The sequence below is a fragment of the Erinaceus europaeus genome, chromosome 14, assembly GCF_950295315.1.
Source record: "Erinaceus europaeus chromosome 14, mEriEur2.1, whole genome shotgun sequence".
Classification (NCBI taxonomy): domain Eukaryota; kingdom Metazoa; phylum Chordata; class Mammalia; order Eulipotyphla; family Erinaceidae; genus Erinaceus; species Erinaceus europaeus.
The window spans coordinates 66862361-66889573 of NC_080175.1; the positions used below are offsets into that span (position 1 = coordinate 66862361).

At 44.6% G+C, this 27213-nt stretch overlaps 1 protein-coding gene and 1 pseudogene across 5 annotated transcripts in view; one reads left to right on the top strand and one right to left on the bottom strand.

The window, feature by feature from the left end:
- Window positions 1–27213, bottom strand: part of TNIK (TRAF2 and NCK interacting kinase) — a 328431-nt gene that overhangs the window by 187191 nt on the left and 114027 nt on the right. The window lies entirely within an intron of this gene.
- Window positions 2126–2220, top strand: LOC132532953 (small nucleolar RNA U3; annotated as a pseudogene).

Sequence of the window (27213 nt, forward strand, 5' to 3'; positions counted from 1 at the left end):
GGCAGTTCTGCAACCATAGAGTCCGGATACACATGTTGAGAAACATGTTCACAGGGATTTGACTAGCACTTTCTTTAGAAGTATAGCAACAGCAGTGGTGCCTCTAAGGAGGTCACTTCCTTCAATTCTGAAAAAAAAAAAAAAGGATTTTTTAAAAAATGTAATTAATTAATTTATTATTGGATAGAGACAGAGAAATTGAGAGGGGAGAGGGAGATAGAGAGGGAGAAAGACAGAGCGACATCTGCACCCCTGCTTCACCGCTCACAAAGACTTTCCCCTGCAGGTGGGGGACCAGGGGCTTAAACCCAGCAGGATCCTTGTTCATCATAATGTGAACGCTTAACCAGGTTATTATAAGCGTTTTGGGGACCACTGCCTGGTCCCCAAATGGACTTTTGTTTTCACTATGTTTGGCATTGTTTCTAACTTATACTTTGCAAAAATATTTTTTCCACCAAAGTTATTGCTGGGGTTCACTGTCTGCATAGTCCATAGTTCCCAGAGTATTCATTCTCTCTCTCTCTCTCCTTTTCTCTTCTGCCCCTCTCTTTGATAGACAGTAAAAGACAGAAAGAGATAGAAGCTCAGAGAGAAGTGAGAGGAGATACTTGCAGCATTGCTCTACAATTTGTGAAGCTCCCCCATCCCCTGCAGCTGGAGGCTTGGATCTGGGTTCTCACATAATGTGCTCTACAAGGTGTGACAACACCCACTCTGTACAAAAAAAAAAAAATTAAATAACATTATCAACTAGTAAAGTACAAAGTGAACTAAAAAACTTAAAATTCAACCTGATTATTTCAGACATTAGAACCTGAGCTGTGGAGACAGTACTGTTTCTGCAAATAAGGCTTTCCTGCCTCAGTCTGTGAGAGCCCAGGTTCAGTTCCCAGCACCACAATCAGCCAGAGTTGAGCAAGGCTCTGATATTTCTCTTTTTATCCCCTGTCTTGTTAAGATAAAAATAAAATAAAAAGATTAGAATAGCTGAGGGGTGGGAGGAGTTCGACTTGTTAGAGTACAGTGCTAGTATACCTGAGGCCACAGGTCCCAGGTTCAATCTCCAGCTCCACCAATAGCCAGAGCTGAGTGGTGCTCTGGTTGCTCATTAAAATAATAATAATAAAAACATCAAAGAGGAAGGAGGTGGAGGTGAAGAGAAGGAGGAGGGGAAAAAGAGATGAAGGTGGAGAGTCAGAAAACAACAGTGCAGGGCTGAGAAGAGAGCATAATAGTTCTGCAAAGGACTTTCCTGCCTGAAGCTGTAAGGTCCCTGGTTCAATCCCCAACACCACCATCAGCCAGAGCTGAACAGGTTTCTGGTAAAGAGGAAGTAAGTGAAGGAGGGATGGAGGGAGGACAGAAGGAAAGGAAGAGGGCAAAAGTCAATATGGTAGCACTCAGAATAATGTGATGTCAGAGGTCAGGCAACTTGACAGACTCAAAGTCTTAATGATAGAGTCCCAGAGAGAAAAAGCTCCCTTCTCTTGCCTCACCTGCCAGGCCCGGAAAGTCATTAATCGTTGATCCTTTTATCATTAGACTGATTTTTTTTTTTGAATTGAGGAGTTCAATGGTGGTGCCACTGCTCTGTCTGCTCTGTTCTTTGAAGCAGCTCATAGACTTCTGGCACCAAAGTTTTCATTGTTAGAACCTCTACCTCCATCCTGTTGTTGTTATTGCTTTAGCTGTCATTACTATTTTACTATTATTATTGTAATTTTGCCACCAGTAACTGCTGGGTCTCGGTGTTTGCATGATGCCACATTATTATTGTTGTTGTTGTTGTTGTTGTTAGACAGAGAGAAAGAGAGAGAAAGCACAGCACCGAAGCTTCCTCCATTGTGGTGGGGACAGGGCTTGAACCTGGGTCACGCATATGGCAAAGCAGCATACCAGCCAGGTGATGTATTTCCAGGTGAGGTATTTCCCTGTCCCTCCGGCCAGTCTCACTTCACTGTCACTAAGCAGCCTGACTCTCCGTGTGCTCTTTGCAAACAATCCAAGGGATAACCACTCAAGTTCCTGACTCAAGTTCCTGAGTGCTCTGGGAATGCTCTGGAACTCTGGAAGTCAGGCAACTCTAGAGTGCTCAGAGTCTATGAACTAGAATACAAATTCTAAGACTATACTTTCAGGGATCATTTCTATAGTTGTTTACTAGAATACAAATTAGAACATTAACAACCACCTATTTGAAAACAGGGTATAACTGGTGCTTTATCTTAGAACACCAGTGACCCAAGGAAGAGGAAGAGGAAGAGGAAGAAAAGGCTGGACATGGAAGGTCTTTCTAGAAAAAGAGAAGCAAGGGGCTACTCCAATTTCAATGTTCAACAACAGCTTTTCTGGAAGATGCCTTCCCCAACCTCCATGATAAGAACACAGCTTGATTTCTGCAGACAGAGCCCCAAGGGCAATTAAGTAATTCAGTTCAGCTTCCTCAACTGATGAGGCTGTTGTTAATCGGGAATCAAAGTGGTTTTCCTCTGAAGGGAGAGTTGGAACAAGAGAAAGATGTTCCTGAATTCACCTGGTGCTGCTCACTGCAGAGCAAGCACAGTGTGCCGTATGTCGGTCCTCCCCATTCTTCCTTGTGCACTTAATTCCCCACCCTCAGCTACTCTGTGGTATTCTCTCCGCACATAGCCTTTCCTCTGGGGGAGCGGATTTGTTTTCTGGGGCTGCCACAACAAGTTGTCACATGCTTGTGGATCAGTGATTGATGACTTCCCAGGCCTGGCAGGTGAGATAAGGAGAAGGGAGGGTTTTCTCTCTGGGACTCTATCACAAAGACTTTGAGACTGTCAAGTGGCCTGACCTCTGACATCACATTGTTCTGAATGCTGACTCAAACAATAGCCATTGCTTCTCTCATGGTTCTGGAGTCTAGAAGTCTAAGAGCCAGGGGGCGGCATGGATGGTTCCTTCTGGTGGTTTCTTCAGGAGAGTGTGCTCCAGGCCTCTGGGTAGATGACTGGATCCTCAGACTAGGAATCTACCACTCAGATCTCTGCTTCTGTCTGTACATGGTGTTTTCCTCCTGTGTGTTTCCTCCCTTTCTTCCTGGACACACTGGACTCAGGTCTACCCTCACCAGTGAGTGGGACCTCAGCATGACTGCACCTGCAGAGAGGCCCTGTTCTGATCAGAGTCAGAGCTGATGGGGGTGAGGAGTTTCCACATGTCTTTTTGGAGGCTACAAGTCAACCTGCAATGGATAACACAGGCTCCAGTCAGTCACACGACCAGTAAAGTGCACACGTCACCATGCACAAAGATTCAGGTTCAGGCCCCCAGTCCCCACCTACAGGGGGAAGCTTCACCAGCAGTGCTACAGATTTCTTTCTGTCTCCCTTCCTAGCTCCTCTGCCTCTCAAGTTGTATCTTTCTATCTCCATATCTATATTTATATCTATATGTTTTACCAGGAGCAGCAGATTCATCCTGCAGGCACCCAGTCCCTGGTGGCAATGAAAACAAACAAACAAGAGTAAGGGGGAGGGGTAGATAGAGAAAGAGCTGATCTGTACTAGTGTCTACTCCACCAGGTGAGAGGCAGTGCTGATATGAAGGTGGTCACAGTCCACAAAGGCAGAGATCTCTGCCTGCCAACTCTCACCACAGCTTTTCCTCTGGGCTCACTGTCTCCCTTTTGTCCTTACCAGATGAAGACAGTGAGCTCCCAGGGCACAAGGACCCGCTTCACTCCATCTCCATGCAGAGACCCAGAGTGGGCAAGCTTCCAGAACAGGCTGCTGAGCGAGCCCCCCGGAAGAAGGATGGACTAACAAGACACAAAGTGGGCAGCAGAAACGCCCAGCAAAGAAATTGTGGCAAAGGCGAGAACTGACAGAGAGGTCAGAGGGGAGGGGATAATGGAGTCTGACTAGCAGAACTCTATAAATGTCTTCCCTGCTGAGCAGTCTGAGCACAGGCTAAGCAGAAGAAAGCTGGATCTGGGGGTGGGAAGCTAGTAGACCAGAACAGCTGGAGCAGAGAGTGCCAAGAAGGTGTGGGAAAGGGTTGAGAAAAAGGGATGGAAGAGCCTCTCAGAGGCTTCTGTGCACAGGCTATTTATTCTGAGAATGGGAAGCTGCTACTGAACTTGGTGAAGGAAATGACGCAGCCCTACCTGTGCTTTAGAGGGAGGAACAGCTCACAGTGACTCATGCACTGTCTCCCTCTCCCTGCTCCCACCCAAGCGGGTGTCCTTACATCATTCCAAGAAGCACCTGCCGTTCGTTCACCTGGGCTCTGCCAGGTGTCAACTTGTTGGGGAAACCAGGAATATGCCTGTGTAATGAGGACATTCTACAAAGGACAGCTCTGAGATAGAACCTGCATTCGATCATCACACAAATGACAGCATTCCATGTGTGCTAACAATTCAAAATTGATCATCTTCAAGATGTCTTTTATGAAGGAGAATAGCACAGGTCCCAGGCCACTTCTTGAGACGACAACCTGGGATTTAAGGGCTAGAGGAAGATAGAGTCTTTTAAACAAAATAATAGAAACCTCTACCCATGACAAAGCATCCCAGCTTCTGAACCCAGCTTGAGTCTGTGGTCTCAGGTCAACTCGACCACCCACACACAGTGAAGGGCCACAGTTGGTGGAGGGGGGCTATCTGTCCTCTCCACAAAGTACCTGAGACCCCACCCATCCAGGCCTCATCACTGGGGGTGTGGGGGGCTGAAGAGACCACTAAACCATGGACTTTTGTTCCTTGACTGAAACTCTGCCAAATGGAGAGGTATTTATAATGGTCTAAAAGGAATTTAGCATAAAGACAAGCTGACATGGCAGGTAGAGGCTTATTTTTCTGGCAACTGTTACATTAATACATTTAACTGTTACAATTTATAAAATAAACTTTTAAATTTTAAAATAAATTTTAAACAGTACCTTCAGCACGTTTGGGGTAGGTTTCCAGAATAAAGAGGGTCAGAGCAAGACGGTCGGTAAAGGCATTGGGTTAACAAGTTGGCTGGACACCTTCTAAACATCTATCTTGAATGATTGAGTCAACAGAAAGAATCTCTAAGGAGCTGGCTAGAGAATCAGAGAATCATGTGTGGTTTTGTTGTTGTTGTTGTTTGTTTGTTTGCCTCCAGGGTTATTGCTGGGGCTCCGTGCTGGCACTTAAGAATCCACTGCTCCTGGAGGCCATTTTTTCCCATTTTATTGGATAGGACAGAGAAAAATTGAGAGAGGAGGGGCCGATAGAGAGGGAGAGAGAAAGATAGACACCTGAAGACCTGTTTCACAGCTTATGAAGTGCCCCCCTGCAGGTGGGGTACTGGAGGCTCAAACTGGGATCCTTGAGCTGGGTTGTTGCGCTTCATACTGTGTGTGCTTAACCCAGTGCACCACCACCCTGGCCCAATAATCATGTTTTATTAAAACACTCTTACAGGCATAAATTCCAAGGCATTCAAAAAAGGCACTGAGACCTTTCGAAGTCAACAAGAAAAATAACCCCCAAAGAATTAAGAAATTCTCCACCTTGAACTATAATCACCTTGAACTAGTCCCCAACTGTCACAGCAGCTATCTCCCAGGTACTGTCTTGCCAAAGCACCCATTTGAGAAGGCAGGGTATTTCAACTGTCTCCTACAGGGAAGGCCCAGCTCTAAGTCATGACATTTAAAGCATTTACCCATGCCCATTCTCAGAGGGGCATTGAGACTAGGAAGAACACCAAGGGGGAGAGTGGGGGATGCTCTCAGCTTTGATAGTTAAGTGTGCGATTGCCACTATCTGCAGGAGAGACCATCCCCTCGGGAAGCTTGAACTCCCCTCTCCACTTGCTTCCTTATTACTGACCAGCACAGTGGAGAGGGGTCTCCAGTGGCCCCTGGTGACTTTCACTTGGGCCTCTGATATCTTAGCAGCTTACTTGTTCTCTATTTGGCAGGCAGAAGTCATACTAATAGCACAAAGATATTTTGATTTATATAGTCCACTTGAGTGCCTATGATGATGTTCTGACACATCTTGTCTTTACCCTTAAAGTGACCAACCAAATTATATTTCTTGTCACTAGGGGCTTAAATATAATGGTCCACAAATAAAAGTCCAATCCAGAAGATAACTAGTAAATACTCAGTAGGATTATCTCCAAAGAGAAAGAAAAACACCAATTTGACCACCTTATGGTTCATTTTCTTAGGTTGAAAATGGCATACAGGAAAGAGTGGCAAGTGACTTTTAAGCCACTTAGAGGGGAAACATATGCCTGGTCTCCTGTACTATCTGAAAGGATAATTCTTTGTTGCTCTAAGGTAAAAGTTCTTCATTATCAAGATTTCCTTCTCAAATATATGATTCATTCAAAGAAGAAACAAATGTTTGATGCATATCTGTTAACTTTGACTAAACAACATGCCTATTAGTGATTTTCCAACAAGATAAACGCACACAGGGCACAGGGGGACATTTCACACACAGTCCTTTCTTTTGGCCCTCGTATTTCTTAGAATGCTTTGATCTCCATCGCCAATGACTTTCTGAAAGATACAGTCACTGCAAAAAAGGCTGTGTGAGAGGGAAGAGTTTATGAGTCATGAGTAATTCTACTCCTGCTGGCGTGCCTATTGCAGGACTAACTTATCCCAACATGGCCGATGGAGTGAGCCTGGCATCAAATGTGTCACAAACACTCCAGTCAGAGACCCCTTCACCAAGAAGCAGGGAGCCACAGGGGAAGCCAAACACCCACCAGCTGTGACATTTTATCCCGTTTTGCCCATCTAAAACCATATTCAGCAAAGCCTGTGATTTGTAACTTGGAAAATTCCAATGAAACAAAGAAAATAAAACTGGCTTATAATACGTTTTAAAGCCCTGTGTATTCATGAATGAGAAGGAGGGAGATGAACAACCATGTCTTTAGCAACAGCTGTTGGGATGATTTTTTTTAATCACCCATATACTTTCCAAAGCACTCATTCCCAACTGCTGTCTTCACACTGGCAAAGCTGAGAAATTCGAGACGTGTAAGCAAGAAGAGGTTTGCCCTGAAATCCCAAGGTCAAAGGCAGCATCTGCCATTTTAAAGAACAAAATTCACTTCTAGTTCCCCTGGTTAGTTTGCTGTGATTAAAAAAAAAAGTTCTAAGCTATTCTTCACCGTCTGTCTTACATAGTATAAAAATTTTTGTAATGGTATAGGTGAATAAATGTTGGCAGTTTTGATATTTGAACTGCATAGATGAAAAGAAAAGCTGGCCCTACTCTGATTTTTAAAGTTCACAGGGAAATTCATTTCCATACCAAGTGCCCCATCCCCCATGCCATTTGGCTACTAAATTATTCAAAGAATTTCTCTGCTTGCACTGACAAATAATATCAACCCAAACCATTTCTGAGAAAGCACTTTCACCTCTTGCAGGAGACAGATGGGCCACAGGAAAACAGCCGATCGTATTACATACAGGCGGACAAAAAGATTTCAGACGCCCAGATTAACACGCCAGGCGGGAGAGGGTGATAGAAGCAGAAAGATATAAAACAACTGAAGATTCTTTAGAGCCAGCATTTTCAAAATAAACATAATTTAGAACTCTCGCTAATTCAATTTCTACCTGTATCATACTCCCAAACCCAACTAATTAGCATACTTGTCAGTTCCAATCTGACCAAGGACCACGGCAATCCAGGGGAACCTTGCTGAAGCACATTAGTAACAAGGGACAAAGGCGCCACCTGCTTTAAACGTCTTTTGTTTCAATGACAAATGTGTTCTAACAGTCTTGATGTACTGGTTGAGTCTTTGGTACAAGAGATTGCATTTTAATTTACTTTGACATTATTTTAAATATTCCATACAGAAGATATTCCTGCCCCTTACAAAATGTGAACATTCAGTATTTCTCAATTGTGTCACAGAATTCATCTCTGAGGAGTAATTTTTTTTTCTCTTACCAAAAGCTGTATTTCAGAAAAGGTCAATAGAAGAGATTCTAATGTCATTAAAGTCTCGGGTGCAATGTATTTGCAGACTCACAGAGACTGGCAGTGTTGTTGTTGTGTTCTTTTTTCCACAAATGCATTTTTAAGCAAGTACCTAGTTAATTTTTCATTCCACAAATAATCATTCTCATTTGAAAGTAAATACTTCAGAAAAAGGTCAAGTAAGTAAGCCCCCCCACCACCAAGCTCACTCTCAACTGCCATGGTTGACCACTGTCAGCGTTTAACATATTCCTCCAAAAGTGCCTTACAAATATATACACATGCTTATCAGTGTGATTTTTAAAAATGGCATCTTCCTCATTTCCCTCTTACCATCCTAAATAGCTAAGAGAATATTTCAAATTAAACCCTGGTCCTTCTTTTTATCAGACATTGATGTTTGTAGAGAGGAAAACATGCATATGTATTTACATAAGGCAGAACAAAAATAAACCACTAGGGAAAAGCTTCTCAGGGCCAGCGTAGTGGATTACTCACTTCACAGAGCACACATCACCAAGTAGGAGGATTGGGCTCAAGTCCCCAAATCAGGGTGGTGGTGTGGGGATGGGGGGGCTAGATAGCATAATGGTTACCAAAGAGACTCTCATGCCTAAGGCTCTAAAGTCCCAAGTTCAATCCCCCATACCACCATAAGCCAGGGGCTGAGCATGCTTTGGTTAAAAAAAAAAAAAAAAAGTACCTGACATAATGACATTTGGACAATGGTAGCTTTAAGCACCCTTAGCTATACGCTGATGCCCAGCACCCCCCCCCAGCTTTGAAATGTATTCTCATCTTTATCTGTGTGGTGTTTAGTCACTTGTTCCTGGACATGTACTCTTGATGTATGTTTCAGTTAAAAACATCTTTAATCTTCCTCATTCCTTTTTAATGTAATGCTTATTTTTTACAAATAAAAACCTCTGGAAGCTTGGGATGGTCAGTGCACACCTGACACTGTCCCAGCTCAGGATATCTCGTCTATGTCCCACTTGACCTCTTCTGATCAACAAGTATGGCAACTGGCTTAGTTATTCTCTCTTAACCCTGATACACATTGGTTCTCAGGGTCCTGACAACTGGCTGTGGTTCTCTACTTGAAAAACTGCTATACAGCTGACAGAATGACACAATCTTCTCCTGCCTGTGACTGCATTCCAGCCACAGGAGACAGCTGAGTCCTTCTGATGAGGAGCCTGTTTCCACAAAGCCTGAAATACCTTCTTCACCGCTCTGTCTCCCTGCTCTCTGACTGCATTTCCTTGGATGCCAGGCGGGCCCTCTCTTCCTGAAGAAAGACAGCCACTGAGGTATATGCCGAGAGCTATAGGCAGAGAAATGTTCTCTAAACTCAACAAGCAGGTGATAGACACATGGACAGAGGTTCAGCTTCTCACCCTGGACCCTTGGGAAACTCCATCAGTCCTAAGAACTTAACTACAATCTCCTAAAGAATGAACTGTCCATAGGTTGCATTGCTCTAAATGCAGATGCAGGTGTTGAGAGGGCTTAATTGGTGGAGCGCATACTTTGCCACGTGCAAGAACCAGGGTCCGAGCTCCCAGTACCACATGGGGGAACGGGCACAGCAGGGAACAGAGGTGGCATGGGACCTCCTGTGTCTCTCCCTTGTCACTCTCGCTCATTCTAAAATAAAGTTCACTCCAGGATGGTGGAGTCATGCAGGCACAGAGTCCCAGCAACAGAAAACGGCAGCAGAAGTAAGTAAATTAATAAAGTCTAATTAATTCTTCTGTCCATTCAACTGCTGCTCTTGCCCAAGTCTGTGCCATATCTGACGCATTCAGAGTCTAAAAAGACACCTGCAGCTCTGCTTCACCTCTTATGAAGCTTTCCCCCTGTAGGCGAAGAGCAGGGACCTCAAAGTATTCTCTCCAAGATGGAGGCCAGAGCACTCCAAGGACATCCTGAGTATCTGCTGGCCCGGGACTATGCCAAAAGTCCCTCTCCAAAGCCAATTCCACTGTGGAGACAGGGCTTACTGCTCCAGGTAAACACTGATTTAGTTTAGGGAAGGTGCCAAACAACTTTAAAGTGATGATTTTAAATCATGCCTTGACAAGAACCAAACATTCAAGGGTAATGGGTTTAATTAATTTAAAAGCTTTACTATTGAAATGATGCAATGGTTGGTGTAAAGCCGAATGCCCACAATACCAGCAAAAAGGACTTCAATGCCCAATCAAAAAAGATTTCAGTTTTACTGGTGGAAAAAGAAGACTTTTCTGGCCAGCTGCAGCTTTGACCTGCCTCCCCAGCCCCTTTAAGAGGAGTTTCTGTGCCTTGAGTCACAGGAGGTGACTGAAGAAGTCCAGCGAAGGATTCTCACTCACGGGGGGCAGAAGGAGCCTGTCGGAGCTGGGAGAGACTGCCATTTCCCTGTCCATTCTCCAAAACAACACAACACCATTCCACCACGAGGCCTTTATACCTGCTGTTTCTAGAAAAGTCCTCCAGCTGTCTGAAATGCTTGCTCTTTCCTGTACTTCCTTTTTGTTCTGCATGAAATGTGAGACTATTCTTGCAATGGAAACCAGACCCCCTTCAGTAAACACACATACACACTCCCCTTACCTGCTATTTTATTTCTCTATTGTAGTTTTGCTGTCTGAGATGTTAATGATGTCTACTTGCATAGTATGCATGTCTCTCACTCACATTAGCTTGATGCCCTTCTGGTGCCTCATTGGTTGCTGAGTCATATCTTAGATGAATGAATGACTGATTCCAGCTTCACAGAGGCCAATGAGTTCCGACAGCCTTAGTGTCTGGGGCATGTCCAGACTGCACTCTGCCAACCTCCCTATACAGGTAAGAGGAGGTCAACTTAGAATAACACTGAACTATTTTATTTCAATACTGACTAGTACTTTGGCCTCATTCCCGGAAACTCTGCCACACAAGGGAAGGTGCTTGGCCCCTGGGGCTAGGAATGGAGCTCAGAGAAGGAGTACATGCTCTGCATGGAGGAAGCCCTGTGTCTGATTCTGCTTCCTCCAAACAATTTCACATGTTCAGAAAAATCTGAACTTTTTTTTTTCCACAAGGGTGATCTCTGGAGATCTGTGCCTGCATAACTCCACCATTCCCAGAGGCCATTTTTTTTTAATTAAGGGTGAGAGACAAAGATAGATAGATGATAAGTAGATAGATAAATAGATAGATAGACATGGAAACAAAAGGAGAGACACCTGCTGCACTGCTCTATGGCTCATGAAGTTTCCCCCTTGTAGATGAAGACTGGAGTCAAGGAGGTGCCAGCACCTGGAATCCCTCAAAATATATCTGAAGGAACACTTGGTGTTTTCTGTCTTAGATGTGTACCTTTGAATGACATATGTGCAGGGAGCTTGTAGCGTGCAGACCAGCTGTGTCCTCAGAGCATGCATCCAGACCCAGTCCCCTCCATGGCCTGTTCTCATGGGGTAATGATGGCTAGTCCCTGAACACTGAGTCAACCACACTGCAGGCCCCAGTCACAGTCATCTGACACAGGAAAGTACACTCTGGGCAGAGGGGAAGCTGAGCGTGTCCCTCTCTCCCTCAAGGCAGGGCTGGCTGGAGGCAAAGTGCAATGGAGTCTATGTCCTCAGTGTCCAACCACGATCCCTGTCACCTGTCCAGCCCACAGGTTCACCCCAGCAGGAAACTGCCCCCACCCTGGAAGGGCCTCACCCCATTTCCAGAGGAACTACTGAAGAACTCTCAAAAAAGTGCTCAAGGATGAGTATGGGATGATCCCACTCATCAACAGAAGTTGAGTAAGAAGATCTGAAAGGGAAACTAAAAGCAAGACCTGACCAAATTGTAAGTAGGGCACCAAAGTAAAAACCCTGTGGTGAGGGGTAGACATGCAGCTTCCTGGGCCAGTGGGGGGGTGGGAGTGGGTGGGAGGGATGGGTCACAGTCTTTTGGTGGTGGGAATGGTGTTTATGTACACTCCTAGTAAAATGTAGTCATATAAATCACTAGTTAATTATGACGAGAGGGGGAAAATTGATTGTATGTCTCGAAGTTTTTCAAGACACAAACTGAATCTTTTCAATATATAGGCTGTGTAGTTGATATGCAGACTCTCTCAAAAGTCTAGACCAAGGAGATCAGAAGCAACCAATAGCACAGATATATACAAGATACTGGGTACTGTACAGCAAACCCTAACAAAGGGACTTTTCAAAGTTAACCCAATTACCAAATAATGTGATGATAACATTAACTATCGAGTGTCTTTTTGAACCCTAAGACAGCAAGAACCTCACATCTCCACTATAGAGCCTCTACTTCCCCCAGTCCTGGAACCATTGGATAGGGCTCACTTTCCCGTATGCCTCTCCCAATCCATATCAAATAATATTGCATCTGCCGATCACAACCTAACCAACACAACGATTGCCACCTCAACATGCTTCACTTCAGACTGTGTCCAGAGACTACACGTGTGGAATGACAACCCTTCAGCTTCATTACTTGGGTGAGACCTTTCCTTTCATAGTATACTCTAATTCCATCTCAGGTGGTTCACTTTCTAACAAAGTCCCAAAACCTAGATATACACCAGTTTCTGTGAGAGAGAGCATATGTTCACACATATCCGTAAACTACTGCAAAATATATACCTGAAAGCATAAGTACACTAGAGTTTGCAGTGAGTATCCCCCTAACACTTCCTCTCCACTATTCCAAGCTTTGGGTCCATGATTGCTCAACAACTTGTTTGGCTTTGTATGTTAACTCTCTTTTCAGTCACCAGGTTCCAGATGTCATCAGGATGCCGGCCAGGCTTCCCTGGACTGAAGACCCCACCAATGTGTCCTGGAGCTCCACTTCCCCAGAGACCCACCCACTAGGGAAAGAGAGAGGCAGACTGGGAGTATGGACCGACCAGTCAACGCCCATGTTCAGCGGGGAAGCAATTACAGAAGCCAGACCTTCTACCTTCTGCAACCCACAATGACCCTGGGTCCATGCTCCCAGAGGGATAAAGAATGGGAAAGCTATCAGGGGAGCGGGTGGAATATGGAGAATGGGTGGTGGGAATTGTGTGGAATTGTACCCCTCCTACCCTATGGTTTTGTTAATTAATACTTTCTTAAATAAAAAAAAAAGAAGATAATAGTTCAGTTCTGAAATAAAATTGCTGCAAAAAAAAAAAAAGTACTCAAGGGGTTGGGCAGTGGCGCACCTAGTAGAGTGCAAACATTACCATACGCAAGAAACTAGGTTCAAAGCCCTGGTCCTCACCTATAGAGGGAAGCTTCATGAACAATACAGCAGTGCTCCAGCTGACTGGCTCTCTTTCTCTCTCTCTCTCTCTCCACCTCCCCCCCCCCCCATTAACTCCTGAAATAAAATACCCACAAGCAAAAGAAAACCACTGCAAGTGGTGGACTCTCGCTCCCGGTATCTAGAGTGGAAACCTTGGGGCCTCTGATTGTAGCCAGTCTGCTTTCACCCTTTGATACTGTCAGTACCTTGATGGACTCTCTTTGTAACCAATCAGCCTGTTTCAGGCCCAGCTTGAAAGGGATAAAAGGCTGGGTGTTGAGGTAGAAGGTTGTTCAGGCCTGGTAGGAATAGACCTATACCCTGTTAATGAGAAATAAATGTAACTCCCTGCCCTGCACACAGCAGCCTCAGTCTCATCCTTTGGCTACATCTGAGCTGTAACACTGGAGAACTATAACACTGGAGAGCTGAAACACTGATTTTTCCCCCTGTAACATCTCCCTATATCAATAGGAAATTAAAATCCATGGCCACCAGGAGTAGTGAAGTCATTTTGTAGGCACTAAACCCCAACAATAACTCTACTGACAAAAAAAGGGGGGCTCAAGATAACTGGAACAGAAAAAAACATACATTCCATAATCACTTGCCAATGAAAGGTATTCACACTTAGATGAACAATGTCATTTTTCAACAATTGAGTATAAGAATATGAATGTAGTAGGTTGATGTTTAATTGCATCTGCATTGATGATGATTATTACTTACATAGTACCACCATGTCATGCTAAACTCAAGTTGCTGTAGTGAGTCTGGAGTCGCCCCTTCTGGAGCATAAAATCAGCCCAGGGTTTGAATCCTGGCTTGGCTACTTACCAGTTCTGTGACCTTGAATAAATGCCTTGACATTTCTGAGACTGAGCAGTGAGCTGGCAGGAGAGTAGGATTCATGTCTCTGAATCATTCTGATAAGTAATAACTGGTAAGCACTCACTTCCAAATAGTTGTTTCCTGTCACTATCATTTAAAAAAAGCTACTTAGTTTTGGCATCAGGTGGTGACACACCCAGTAGAACACACTGTTACCATGTGCAAGGACCTAGGTTCAAGCCCTTGGTCCCCACCTACAGGAGGGAAACTTCAAAAGCGATAGAGCAGTGCTGCAGGTGTCTCTCTGTCTCTATCAAAAAAGAAAGGGGAAAAAAAGGCCATTGGGAACAGTGGAGTTGTGTTGGCACTAAGCCCTAACAATAATCCCAGTGGAAAAAAAATATTTAGTTTTATGGGAGCAATTTTTCATTGTCTTATGAAGTACTGAGAATGTCAATTTTACTTTATTATTAACTAACATGTTTCAGAAAATAATCTACTAAAGAGCATGTGAGGAAAAAAAAAAGCACCAGGGTTTCCACAGAGAGAAACGTGTCCAGAACTCTAATCTTTTAGCAAAGAGTTGTGTGTCCTTGGACCGTTTATCTTGAATGATATAAGCTTCGGTCCTCTCAAACATAAAATGAGAACAAAAGTCCCAGCATTTGGCATTGTTGTCAGGGTGAGATGCAAAACAAAATTAAAAAAAAAAAAATCCTTCCTACATAGAGAGTTCCACTGATATTCCAAAGAAGTAGATGCCAAAATATAGACAATAGGAAAAGCACTGCCTCTTTATTTAGGCCAGCCATTAACTAACAATCAGTCACTGTGAATGAGGAGGAAAAAAAAAAAAGTGTAGTGAAGTCAATAAAATCTGAAGTGAAGCCCAAATCACTGTTACAATATGACCTACTTTCAGCTATTTTTGATTCACATGAAGAACCCCAGTTGCAGGGAGCTGATTCTGCAAAGACTGTTCATTAAAAATCACCTTTCGTTGCTCTTCCGTGTGGCTCTCAGCACCAAGGGAGAGAGGAAAACAAGATTCTCTTCATCACAAGCAACCTTGCAAAGACCTGACCCCAATCTTAGGGGACTTTCAGAATCTATCAGACACAAAGGTTTCTGCATTTGGAGAGCAGTAGGAGTGGGGGGCTTGAATCCCACTCAATCAGGCAGCTTCCACAAGGCAGGTCCCAAGCCCTCAATATGGAGTGGATGGCTGGAATTATAGCATTTGACGGTTTTCAGGGAGTTCAAAGCACTCCTGAAAGCTCTCCTTTCTCTCTCGGCAGCACTGCTAGAAGCATCCAGGTGTCTGTTTCCAGGGGAAGGTCGAGCTGTACTGAATTTTCATCTGCGGCATAATGTGCTTATTAGACGCCGACCCCAAGTCACTTCAGTGCCCGCCAGTCTTAAGACAGCAAAGCAGTAGAAGAGGTAACAATGTGTATTTTCAGTTGCTTTGGAGTCTCTCTGTAAAGTGCCCTTATCTTTTTGTTTTTTTCTCTACTAGGCACTACTATATATATATATATTTAAACCGCTTCAATGAACCTGCTAGCCAAAGTGGAAGAAGAAGGGCTTCCTCCTCAGAACTGTGTGAGGATTCATGGAAGCAGCCAAATGGTCTCTGAATTCTCTTTCCTGTTCTTGGGGGCTCCAGTTGGCTTTCTGAAGACAGAGTGGGCAGACTTTCCCTGACTCAATGACCCTAACTCAGAAGTCAGCAGTGTATAAGGGGCAAAGAATTGGGTTTGGGTTTTTGGAATTCTATTTCTGTCTTATATATTGGAGGAGATATGGGGGAATTTTTTATTAGTGATTTAATGATGATTTACAAGATTAAAAAACAACAGGGATACAACTCCACACTGTTCCCACCACCAAAGAGGGGCATTTTATGCATCTCATACTCTAACAACTGAGCTAGGCTGACTGGCAAGAGAGGCGTTTTAAACCATCAGGGATATGAAGCCTTCCTGGGTAATCTAATAAATGATCTTGACATCCCACACACAGCAGTATCCAAGTTAAACCCACACCAGCACCACTACCTGTCCAGTGACAACAAAGACATGGATTCATAGAAGCAGTCTCAGGCCTGATAGAATCTTGGGTCAAAACAGTCACAGGAGTCCTCCCTAAAGAATTATGGTGGGGTACCAGCATTGATGCACCTGGTTACTATACATAAGGACTCAAGCCCCCAGTCCCTACCTGCAGGGTGGAAGCTTCACAAATGGTGAAGCAGGGCTGCAGTTCTCTGTCTTTCTCCCTCTGCCCTTACAATTTCTCTCTGTTTCTGTCCAAAATGTATAACACACACACACACACACACACACACACACACACACACACACACACACACACACACGAAGAGGACGCCTGAGGCTCCAAAGTCTCCTGTACCACCATAAGCCAGAGCTGAACAGTGCTCTAGTAAATAAAAACAAAAACAAACAAACAAAAAACATGAGATGGCTTTTAGGGGCCACGTACATGGTTAATAGCTCACATTACAGTGCATGAGGACCCAGTTTCAAGCCCTTGGTTCCCACCTGCAGGGAGAAAGCTTCACAAGTGGTGAAGTAAGGCTGCAGGTGTCTCTCTGTCTCTCTCCCTGACTATCTCCTCCTCTCTTAATTTCTCTTATCTCTACCCAGCAGTAAATAAATTTTCAAAAATTCAAAAAGAAAATGTTAAAAAAGAAGAGGAAGAAAAGAAGAGGAGGAGGAGGAAGAGGAGAAAATGGTGAATGAATGTGTGAGCAAGAGACTGAGTAAGACAGATGGTCTATTTGGCCCCATTACAAGACTCAGGCACAGAAAACACAAGCATTCCTCCTCCCCAAAATCACCACAAATGCCAAGCGGCAAAGATGTTCCCTGTGTGTATGACTGGACCTTCTATGGAACAATCTGACAGAGGCTTCAAAACCCTGGCACATAACTAAGACCTGTGACTCTTTGTAGTGGGGTCCACGCTCTGATAGCTCACTATCAGAGGGAAGTGCAGGATTTCTAACTTGTTCTCAAAGTCTGGAAGCCAGCCTGCCACCTCTCTGAGGGACACAGGCCTAAGGATGCTGCCTTCCTCGTAGCAGATTTCCTCTCTCACAAATTCCTTTAGGGCAACACAGCAAAGCAAACCTCCCTGATGACAACAGGTGCCACCTCGCAATGTCTGTTTGTTTCAGTTGGACTTGCCACGATCACAAGGGTTATTATCTTTTGTTCCCAGCTCTGGTAAGCTGATCAGCCAAAAGAAAGCATTAAAATAGCATCAAGATGATGGATTCCGTTTCAAGTGGCTGAATCTTAAACTCATAACCATTGTAGCCGCATATAAGATGGACTTCTACAGTGACTAAGAAAATGTAGGAGAAATACCTAATTTGAAAAAGAGACAGGACAGGTGGGGACCAGGGGCTTGAACCTAGGTTATTTTACACTGTATTGTGTGTGGTTAACCAAATGCGCCACCACACTCCTCCCCTTTTTTAAAATAGAAATTAATCTTACTTGATACATTTGCTGGGTCTTCCCAGATACAGATGAGATATATACGTTACTAATAAATTATGTTTTTGTTATAAAAAAGGAAAAGAGGGAGGCATGGCAACTTTTGTCTTAGATGGAAGTTTTGGGAACCAAAAGCACGTTAACAGAAAACAGTAGGCTCATTTATATTATTTTAGCACACAAGTCAAAATGAGAGGATTTCTGAATGTACTAATGTTCTAATCTGTGAAATGTTTGTAATCTCAGTTAAATGTAGCATTACAAATAGATAGGCAGACAGACAGACAGATGTTTGATTGATAAACAGATGATAGGTGACAGAGGCCAAAGTCACATGCACCTTTTAGTAAAAGAACATTTTATTTAAAATAAGCCTAAATCATTATGACACATTATGATAAGGTAAGCCACAAGTTTTAAATTATTTTTTAAATAATTTTCATTTCACTCTAATGTTCATTTCTTTCTCTTATCACACCACTCTCCTCTGGCAATCAATTGGTGGTGATAAAGATTGAACCTGGGACCTCTCGCATGCAAATCCTGTATGTACCACTGTGCAATCTCCACTTCCCCGTTTACTATAATAAAAGAAGGAGGAGAAGGAGGAGGAAAGGAAAAAACAAAAGGAACTGTGTGAGGTATGCTGGAACTCTATACTAAGCTCTCAAACTTTCTTGTGAAGATCCCCCCTGCAGGTGGGGCTTGAACTCAGGCCCTTGCCCATGGTCATGCATGTGCTCAATGAGGTACACCACCACCTAGCACTGGCTCCTTTTAATTTAAATTTCAAAGTTTTTTCCAAAAAAAAAAATTCCAATAATTTGGAAACTGCACAATCTGGCTTCTCTTAGCCATCCCCAGGGCCTGGCAACAGTGCACACACGTTCCCATGGCAATAGCAGTAGGGACTCAGTAGCTGTCCCCTTTGAGCCAGAGAACTCACTTATTTCACTAATTAAAATCACTGCCAAAGGGCTGCAGCAAGAGCTCACAGGGTGAAGCATACGTCTACTGATGCAGGAAGCCAAAGATTGAGGCCTGGTTCCACCTGATCGGGCCCAGACACTGGGGGAAGCTAGGCTGCAATGGCGTCAACCCTTCTCCCTCTGCCTCTCTAAGTGGATAGTGAATTTCTGCAGGCTGCAGACCCTGACTCCATAGACAAAAAAAAAAAAAACAATGAAAAAGAATGAAAATCAAAGTGTACCAACCAAGACAAGCAGGAAAACACATAATCTATATCCAGTCTGACAAATCCCACATGGGTGCTCTGTGATGGCCCTTGGGAGTGGGAAAAGCGGGAGAGGGCAGCTTCCTACTCCCTATGAGAAAGTAAGGAGAGAGAGAGAGGGAAAGAGAGAAGGAGAGAGAGAAAGAAGAAGAAGGAGGAAAAGAAAGAGGAGGAGAGTGGGGGAGTAGAGGCGAGGAGTAGGGGAGTGGAGGTGAGAAGTGGGGGAGGGGAGCAGAGGAAAGGGGGGTGATGGGATGGGAGGGGAAGGGATGGGAGGAGAAGAGATAGGAGAAGGGATGGGAGGAGAAGGGGAGAGAGGCTCCAGTCAAATGCTCACTGGAACTTCTCTGGGAGGGCAAGAGCAGGGAGCCCTCAGGCAGCAAACCCTCCACACAAAGGCAGGAGTATTCAGAGAAAAGACAAAGTGTCCCTATAGCTAAGAAATTAGGGCTGACTGAGCAGTGCACAGGGACCCAGGTTCAAGCCCCTGCTTCCCAGGTACACTTCACATTTGGTAAAGCAAGTCTGCAGGTTTCTCTTTGTCTCTCCTTCTCAATATCCCTGTCTCCTCTGAATTTCTCTCTGTTCTATCTCATATAAAGTAAGAAAAAGAGGAGAAAACAGCCACTGGGAGCAGAGGATTCTTCCTGTAAGCACCCAAACCCAATGAGAATCCTGGTGTCAATTTAAAAAATGATAGACATATAGATAAATAAATAAATAAATAAACAAATAAATAAATAAAACTGGAGATTCACAAGGGGTAGGGGGTAGGCAGGGCACAGAGACTGAGTTACCAGAGCTTAGATTCTGGAAATGGATTTTGTTGTTGTTGCCACTGCCTTGCTATGTTATTTATTTATTTTGGATTGAGGCAGAGAGAAATTGAGGGGAAAGGAGGAGAGAAGGAGAGAATCCTGAAGCAATGGCTTGTCCCTTAGGAAGCAGGAACCAATGGCTTGAACCCAGGTCCTTGAGCACTGTGACATGCTTGCTACTAGATGTCCCACCTCCCAGGTCCTGGAGATGGGTTTTAAGAACCAAAGGAATGGTGGCAGAGGTGACTTTTAGAAATGTCTTCTAGGCCTGGTGAAGTGCTTGTTTAGACAATGCTCAGCCACATGTGTGACCGAGTTCAAGCCCAGCCCCCATTGCACTGAAGGAAGTTTGGGTGCTGGAGGCTCTTTCACTCTCTCTCTGGCTCACTCTATCTGAAAAAAAAATTTTTTAATGAAAAAGGAAATCTGTCAGCAGTGTGTGTGTGTGTTTCACTGTTGTCTCCTTTCTCCTTCCATCCCCTTTCTCCTCCTCTACTCTCTTCCCTCTCCTCCCCCTTCTCTCCCTTCTCCCCCATTCCCCACCTCTACCCCCTTCTCCCTCCTCTACCCTCCTTTCCTCTTTCCTCCCCTTTCTCCCCCACCTCTCCTTCTGCCTCCCCCTCTCCCTCTCACCTCTCTTCCTGTCCTCACCTCTTCCCTTCCTTCCCCCACTCCACTGCACTCCACTCCCTTCCTCTCCCATCCCCCTTTCTTCCACTACTCTCTCCCCTCCTCTCCCCTCCACCTCCTGGATTTCTCTCCACACACAGTAACTGAAGGAGCAGCTCCCTCTCTGAGAAGACAGAGGCAACCTGTAGAGCACAGAGAGGCAGTGAGAGGAGGGCTCCAGAAACTCTTATCCCTGAGGCAGCTGTTGTCACCTATTCCTCTGGCCACAGGCCCAACAACCCCCACCCGACCCTGCTCAGCACCCTCCCAGGCAGGGCTCCCAAATGCAGGGAGCAGGTGCCACTAAACCAGGTCAAGCCCAAGTCCTCTTCTGTGTATTTTTCTTCCTTTAAACAGCCACTGCCAGGAGGCTGTGGACAGGGAGGGGGCAGATACCAGGGGACAGACATGGTCTGGCCTATGCTACCAGATGTTACCCCCCCCCCCAACATACACACTAGCCAGCACCTCTGGGGAGAAGCCATGGGGGAGGAGGACAGTGGGCTGTGAATCCCCAAATCAGAGTCTGGGGCCATTGTGTGAACCCGTGTGTCCAAAATCCCATCACAGCCCAGCCTCTCCATGAAAATGACCACATTTCTCAACATTTAAGGCCTGGGTATTGATTACAACCAGAAAACCAAATCCCTGCACATCGAATATATTGTGAAAATCCCCACAGAAAAATCCATTCAAAATGGCTGTTGTCATGATCAGCATTTATGGAATACTTCCTGCATACCAGCAAATGCCCTTTATAGACTGCCTACAACCCTATAGAAGGAGTTGTGACGATCAACCCAATTCGCAGGAGGGAAAACTGAGGATCCGAGGTGTGAAGCAACCTGTCCAAGATCTCAAGGACCTCAGGAATGTTAGGGCCAGGGCTCCAACACAGGAAAGTCTTACCTCACAGCCCAAACCAAAGTGACTATGTGGTGGCTGTTTGTCTGATTCCCTCTCCCTTCTGCCTCTTTCATAATGGCCCATCTTCTTATCTTTCCTTTCTCCTCAATCCCTGCATTTTCTTGACAGGTCTTTGTGAGAAGCCTGCTGAAGCACATGGAGACAGGAGAGGCAGTGCAGACCTACCTTCCTGAGCAGGTGCACAAAGGTAAGCCCCACTTCCGATCCAGGTGTCTGACTGCAGGGGCCAGAGCTGAGCCCACCTGCAGGCTCACACAGGTGCACCACGTTTGGTCCAGATGGCCTTAGACCACACAGATTCATAGTCAGGCTTAGCCCAGGGGCTAGATAATGGGTCACTCTGGCTGGAGGTGCCTTTGTCCTCATTCCTTCCTTCCTTCCTTCCTTCCTTCCTTCCTTCCTTCCTTCCTTCCTTCCTTCCTTCTTTTTAATATATATTTATTGATTTTGCTTAGAGACAGAGAGAAATTGAGAGGGGAGGGAGACATAGAGAGGGAGAGACAAAGAGACATCTGCAGACCTGCTTCACAACTTAGGAAATTTCCCACCTACTGGTGGGGGACAGAGCTTAAACTGAGTCATGTACATGACTGAGCAGCGCACTGTCCAAATCAGCAACTTCACCAGCCCTAGAGGACATTTCCAAAAGTCACATCTGACATCAGTCTTTTGGTTCATAAAACCCATCTCCAAGGTCTGGGAAGTGGTGCATCCAGTAGCAGTGCTGCAGATGTCTCTCCCTCTCTGTCTCCCTCTTCCTCCTTGTCGCTCACTCTCTACTGAAAGCAAAACATGGCGGCCAGGATTGGTGGAATCACACAGGCACAGAACCCTAGTGATAACCCTGGTGGCAAGAACAGAAAAAGATTTTACACCAAGTATGAGCCTATCAGAAAACAGCTTCAAGACCAAAAAGACAAGGAATAACAATGGAAGTAGGGATGACTAAGATTCTGTATTGATATTTTTCTGTATATTTCTATAATAAGCCTGTATTATTTTTAGAGCAAGGGGGAAGAAAAAGGAAATTTCCTGTTGTGCATGTATTCTAAGGCCTCCGGACATAACTGAGCTCAGACAACACTTGGCCCAAGCTCCTCAGCCATCAGAATTGGGATTGCTAGCCTCTGGTTAAAAAGAAACCTGATTAAACCAAACAAAATGAATGCAATTTGGATTTTAATGGACTCCCACTTTGTCTCAAACAAGTGAATAGAACTCCAGGTTAGAGTGGGCCGAGCCTGAGGGCTCTCAGTGGAGGCTTTCTGGAACGCTGAAACCAGGTTCATCACACTTCCTTAGAAACCAAACGCAACTCCTCCAAAGGCTACAAGCTTCCTACAGTTATTCCCAGAGTGCCCTGCCCAGAAGCAGCACAAGGCTACGCACCAGAGATCCTGGGGGCAAGTGCATCTTCAGGGAATACACAGGAGATTTTCAGGCATTTGGGTTCTTCTAAAGTTACCATGGGGAAAACTCACCAAGCAGTCCAGTGGAAATAATGCTGCTTTGGTTTTCAACAAATCAATCACCTATTTCTTCCATCACAGTGACATAAAGATCTTGGGTTTCTTCAAAGGATTTTTTGAGAATATACAACTACAAATTTAGAGATAAGCAAGCTATCCTCTTTCCCTCCGCCTCCTCCTCCCCTACCTCTACTTCTTCCTTTGTTTTAATTGCCACCAGGTTTATTGTTAGGATGCGGTATCTGTACAACAAATCCATTATTCCCTTCAGTCATTTATTTCCTTGTATTTGATAGGACAGAGAGAAATTGAGAAGAAAGGGGGAGATACAGAGGGAGAGACACCTGCAGCCCTGCTTCACCACTCCCTGAAGGTGAGGAGCGGGGGCTTGAACCTAAGTCTTTACAATGGGAATGTATGCACTCTACCAGGTGCACCACCACCTGCCCTCCTCTTCCAAGAATAAAAATGAGAGAGGAAGTGAGAAGACAAGTATCTGAAGTGGATGGCAGTTGTGGAGACATTTCATTCGTATAGCTCATCAAATTGTTAAGTTGTTAAGGGAAAAGGTTGAGACACACCACTAATTCAGACTACACCAGGGTGATTTTTCACGGTTCAAGCTGATTTACTTCATCCTAAGCCTACCACAAGATCACCTGCTCCCTGCTAGCTAATACTTGGAGCTTTATAGTACAGTAGACAGTCCTTTCTTTGAAATGTCTTTCGAAACAGGCGGGGTGAGCAAACACTTCTTGTGATACATGGGAGGAGTATTTCTACTTTAACAAATATTCACTGATTTTTATGTTTACTCGAGAATGGAAAACAAAGTCTCAAGCTTGTGGTTATTAATGTAGCTTATAAACTGCGTGACACAAGGAGAAATTGCATAGTATAGATGAATATGTCACACCTCATTAAAACCTGCACTGGAGAACTCTATATTTCATTCTATATAAACTCTACTTCAACCCCAAGTAAAAGTAATAGAATAAGACAAACAGTGTGTAGGTATTGTCGAAATCACGCGGGGACAAAAGCCTGAGAATGACACTTAATGCCACAGACATTTGAAAAGTTGAAGGCTCTCACTGACTTCACATTCTGCGTGTACCTGGTATTGTTCTAATCAGGGGGACAGTGGCAAAACACAGCAAGTCTTCCTCCTCAGGGAACCTCCAACCTGGCAGAGTAAAGGCTGATGCAGAGCTCACTACTCACATTCCTGGTTCACCAAGAACTACGGAATCCACATCACACTGGATCCGAACAAGGGACTTCCATTTTTATTTATTAAATATTTATTTATTAAATATTAATGTTTCTATATTCATTTATTGGATTGTGATAGAAAAAAAAACTGAGATGGAAGAGAAAGAGTGAGACACACAGAGAGAGGAGCCTGCATAACTGCTTCCCCACTCATGAATCTTCCCTCCTGCGGGTGGGGACCAGGGGCTCAAACCCTGGTAACATGCTCACTCAACCAACTGCACCACCAACCTGCCCCCTAACATCTGGGCCCCTTGGAATATATCTAAAATAAACTTCCTTGTTTCTTCCAACATGAATATCCTTAGTTCCATTAAAAGTTTTGTCCCACTTTATATTTTATTGCTTTTCAGCCACCAAGTTGCAGATGTTACCATGATTCCATCGAGAAGAAGGGAAGGTCTGGGAGAGCATGGGGCTTGGGTGTCCCAGCTCCTGGGTAGCTCCTCAGTGCCACACACACTGGGCCAGTGCTCTGATCTCTCTCTCCCTCTCTTTTTCTCCCTCTCTCTAGATTCCCTCTCCCTCATGAAATAAATAAAAGAAGCATTCAGATGGTAATAGGGCATCTTGGCTGGGATCCTGGAACAAAAAGGGGGGGATGGGGAAGGTGTTAGAAGGAAAAGTAATAATAGCCTGCAGAGGAAAACTTCCAGAGTGATGAAGCAGTGATGCCGGTGCCTCTCTATCTCTCCCTTCCCTCTCAAGTTCTATCAAAACAGAAATAAATAAATAAATAAACAAACAAACAGAAATAGTATTTCAGTGCAGAACAGGGGCAGCAGAGCCAACTTGCCAAGAAGGGCCCGTGTACCTAGGCACCAGAGAAGGCCCAGTGTTGTGGTGTCTCTCCCTCTCTTTCTCTCAATGAATAAACTGGGCAGTACTGTGATGTGTGCATGTAAGGTTCTGGTTCCACATGCAATCTTGTGCATTGCTCCAGCAATCACAGTGGTCTGTCTCCCTCTCTCCCTCTCCCTCTCCCTCTCCCTCTCCCTCTCCCTCTCCCTCTCCCTCTCCCTCTCCCTCTCCCTCTCCCCCTCTCTCTTTTCTATCACAAATGAAAAATGACAGCTGGCAGAACCAGTGGAAATGTGCAAGCAGGAGCCCCACTTGTAATCCTGGTGGCAGAAGAAAGAGAAAGATAGAAACATAACACCAAGGTTTATGGTGCTGTGACCAGGCAGGGAAGAGGCATGCAGAGGAGGCATGTGTAGGAGGTCCAAGCCTTCCAAATCCAAACACAAACACACGGAAACCAAGGCACAGTGTGGTGGTTACTCCATGGGTATGGGAGAGTTTAAATGCCTCTCACTTTTCCAGGGCTGGGGGAAAAAACCACCCCCACCCCTCTTTTCCATGGGAATGTGCTCAACCAGCTCACAAGCCCAGCTTTCCAAGTGCCTGGGAGCACACACATACTCAACATTACAAACTGGGTTCTCTGTGTTTTCCTCTGCCTAGAAATAGCACTATTTGATTTCTCGCCTTCTCAACATTCTCCTCTCTCTTTTTAAAAAAAATTTTTGTAGTTCTTTTTTAAAAAAAATGTTTTATTATATTTATTTATTTATTGGATAGAGACAGTCAGAAGTTGAGAGGCTAGGAGGAGATAGAGAGGGAGAGAGATAGAGAGACACTTGCAGACCTGCTTCATCACTCATGAAGCTTTCCCCCTGCAAGTGGGGACCGGAGACTCAAACCTGGGTCCTTGCACACTGTAACATGTGTGCTCAACCACATGTGCCACCACCCAGCCCCCACATTCTCCTCTCTCGATAGCCGAACATCAAAAATTAAGCCAGCATAAGCCTGAACCCAAGTAGTCCCCCTGTTCTCTCTCAATGGCTGGCTCTTTCCTCTGCCAGTTCGACTTCTGCTGTCCTTGTCCTCTCTTGTGTCTGAGAATTGAGGTGTGGGACACTCAGTAGGTTGGTCTGCCCATCTCATCCCAAAGGACATTTGTGTACCCGGCCCTTTTGTTTTCCTTTTTGCAGAACTTGGGGTTAGCAAATGTCAATTTCACTGACAAGTCTTCAGTCAAATGGGCATGGGCAGGTAGCAGGAGAGTTTGAATGGCAGCATCACAAGGCATGCACCTTACCTGCTGAGTTATCTCTCTTACCCTTTATATTCTTCATAGATTATGAAATAGCCACAAGAAAGCCTTGCTTCAGGGCAGGGGTTTAGTGGTGATAGGTGGGGTATATATATATATATATATATGTGTGTGTGTGTGTGTGTGTGTGTGCTTTTACTTTATTTCCCCCTAACACAGCAGTTTGTGAGGTAGTGAATACTGGAAAGTGTCCATCACATGCTGGGGATTTGTTCCTCATTTCAACAAAGTTTGAGATGCCCAGCACTCCAAAAAATCTACATATAGTGTCTTATTTGTTGTTCTTGTTGTGTGGGTGGGTCCACTATTAACAGCTCATCACTCACTACTGACTTTTATTTTCTTTTTCAGGTAGAAAGACAGCTAGGGAGAGAGAAATACCATAGCACCAAGCCTTTCTCCATGTGGTAGGCATTGGGCTCAAACCTGGGCATGCACATGACAAAACAGAGGTACTATCAAGGTGAGTTATACTGCCGGCCATTCAAACCTCACTGTGTATTTGGCACACCACAGAACTGTAAAAAAAAAAAAAAAAAAATCCATGTCTGAGGATGTAAGATCCCTGGTTCAATCCTCTGGCATCACCATAAGCCAGAGATGAGCAGGGATTTGGTATAAATAAATAAATAAATAAACAAACAAACAAATAGTCACTTATCAAGTCTAGAGAACACTGCTCCTAAAAGTGATCACCGGAGTGCTTTTCGCACTGAGTGCTTCTTTCTGAAGGGATCTCTCCTCACATCAACGTGACTACTCCCCATTTTCCTTGACCTGACCTCTCCTGCTCAAAGCTATGGCAAACATGTTTATGACAAAATTATAGAGGTCATTTAGAATCCATAACCTTCCAAAATCACAGGTTCTAATTTTTCAGAGGTGAGAGCATTTAACTCTCTCTCTCTCTCTCTCTTATTTATTACATATGAGAAAGAAAGCTGCCTTCTGATATAGACAGAGAGACAGGAAGTGAAAGAGATCACAGGACCAAAGCTTTCTTCAGTGTGATGAAGACCAGGCTTAAACCTGGGTCTTGCAAAGGGCAGCAAAGCCTCACACTGTCCAAGTGAGCTGATATACCAAGAG